This window comes from Stylophora pistillata, chromosome 11 (genome assembly GCF_964205215.1).
Source record: "Stylophora pistillata chromosome 11, jaStyPist1.2, whole genome shotgun sequence".
Lineage (NCBI taxonomy): Eukaryota > Metazoa > Cnidaria > Anthozoa > Scleractinia > Pocilloporidae > Stylophora > Stylophora pistillata.
In genome coordinates this window covers 11,776,956-11,779,616 of record NC_142529.1, presented here as the reverse complement: position 1 = coordinate 11,779,616, position 2,661 = coordinate 11,776,956, and positions in this window count along the sequence as shown.

Sequence of the window (2,661 nt, the reverse complement as noted above, 5' to 3'; positions counted from 1 at the left end):
TTTACCAGCCTAGTACAGTCCGTAATGGGAAAAACTGTTTCCTCTGTCTTGAGTACCGCCCTCAGCTTCTGGCCTTAAGCAGAACTCGTGGCGCTGAATTACGTCGCTTCTGCTCTACTTTCACCACCACTTAACTGCACGACAGATGCGATGTTTCTATTCAGTGACTTTGATCTCATATTTGAAGGCTGTTATCGTCCCAGTAACTAACTATTCTTCCTCACTAGCTTCTTTCTGGGTGTATATTCAATCGTTTGCACTGTGATAGTTAGTGGGACAAGGAGCCAGGCGAGGAATGAAGTGCAGGGAGTTTGATCAGCTGCGATCTGGTAATCAAACTCGACAATTTAAGACTGCAAATCTGAGCAAAAATCAAACATTGCAGGGCAAAGTTAAAAAAACTAAAATTCGCTGTTCTTTTGCATTCAAGAAGCCGACTTTAGAAAGTATACAATTGCAGTGTAGTTTTCTCCTTGAAAAAGTTATTTGTTTCCGAAAAACGAAAAAGTTTCGTTTTCAGTCCCGGGATCGATTTGGTGACACCGAACAGGTTTAAAATAGGTCATGATTCACTCGACTCGCGCATCAAAACAACTGCGCTAGAGAAAGCCATCATAGTTCTGAGTTGTTGTACAACTTTTCATAGTTTAAACATCGTCATTTCATAGAGATTAGATTAATCCCAGTATTCAAGAGAAGTCAAAGGCCTCTGGCTCTTCCGTGTTGCATAAAAACAGTAGGCGAACAACAACGATAATTTTGAGCATTTTCCTTCGATCAGAATTTCGTAAGATTACGAATTACAATATAAGAGTTTATGATCTTTCAAAATATGTAAAGTTTAGTTTGGGGAAATGAATTGGAGATTTTTAACAATTTTTTTGAAAATCGTGAAGAAAGACATACAATCACGCCATCCTGTTGTGTACATCTGACCATCAAGACACTGATATAATGAAAATTAACACGACTCCGATGCAAATAGCAAAGTAAATATAGTCACCTTACTCAAATATTATATATTCTTAGCTGTTCGTAAGAGTCCAAAGTTTTTCTTTTTTTCCGTTTTCTCCATTCTGCGGTTTTCGTAAGTTTGACATGAACTGTCCTTTAGGTTGCAGCTAGATCAAAACGGCTGCTCCTGAAAACGTCATGGTGTGGGGGGAAAGGAAGTATGCGGTCTCTGTCCATAATGCGTTACTTTGGGGTAGCAGATTTCTCTTTAGATCGCTAATAAACTATTTTACCAAGAATTTATCTTACTTTTGAAGAATCGTACCCCTCAATTTTATGTAATTAAATCAACCTCATTAGTGCATGTTTATTTGACACGTTAACTAAATAAATACTCTAATAAGAAAGACAAAGCTTTGCGTATTCCTGCTCTTGGGGAAATGATGGAAGTTTTTTGCTCTTTCGGAAGTATGGTCGGCAGGCATGTTCGTAAATATATCATACTATATTGCCGCGCTATACAAATTACGCACGGTAGTTCTGTCAATTAAAACCATCGAAACCTCTTTTCTGTTTTGAACTGATCATGATTTGATTGAAAACTTCGGAACAACGGTCGTCAAAATCAAAAGAAAAGAGACATATGGCAAAAAGACCTTATCTACCAATTACTGCTCAGCCTGTTACTACACAGCCTGATATGCAAATTTTGCGTTGCTTTGCAAGCAAGACGTAATTTGCATATAGTCTCAAAACGGATTCACGATAAACTGCATGGGAACACATGCTTGAACTACTTGGCTTTATTGTCAGCCCTTTTACGGTTTCCTTCAAAATTTTCAGGAAATATTGTATTTCAAATCGGCACTCTTAACCCCATAGGTATCAAAGAACGCTTTTCATTCTGCTAATTTCTTCGTGATTTTCCCGTCACCATGTTCCCAACAATATCGTAGCTCCCGCTCTCTGCATAAAACCCGCACACAACCCACAATTCCTCCATTCGCTCTGACGAAGGGCTAACGCTCGAAACGTCAGCTTTTAAACTCTTCACGGTGGCCAATTCATAATTTCAACTTAGTTGATATTACCAAATTAAATTGTCCCCAAGTTGAGAACGGCTTCCATCGTTTTTCACAGGAATTGACAAATATTTCAAGGGAAAAACTGCATGGCATTCATATAAATACTACATGCAAAAGACGAGTGATTTTGATTTTGTTCAGCTTTGCCGAAGATTTGCGATTTTGTTTGATCCTTGCACGGATCTGCTCTTAACATTCCCGACAGCTGGGTAGCTTCAAAACCGAACAATAAATATGTTAGGCAATCATTGAAATGTCTAAATTGAAATTCAGAATTCATAAGTGCATGCTGAGTGGTTTTGAGGAGAGTTCCATTTATTTCCTCTCTCCTTAAAGGATTGCATGTAAGCTAGCCTGTTTTTAGCTGTATCTTCAATTTTTTTAGCCGTGTCTACCACCGATATAACTCATCAAGGGTGAGAATTGAGCTATTAATTAAAAATAAAAGTCACAAGTATAAATCGAAAATGCAAAATTAATCAAAGTTATCATTGGCTTAGTCGAAACTAAATCAACGATTCGTCTCTCAGGCATAGATATCTAATGGATACAACATCCACTTTGACGTTTATTTTGCCTTCTCATCTTTGGTTTCCTCTAGCCGCACAACATACAAACGGAC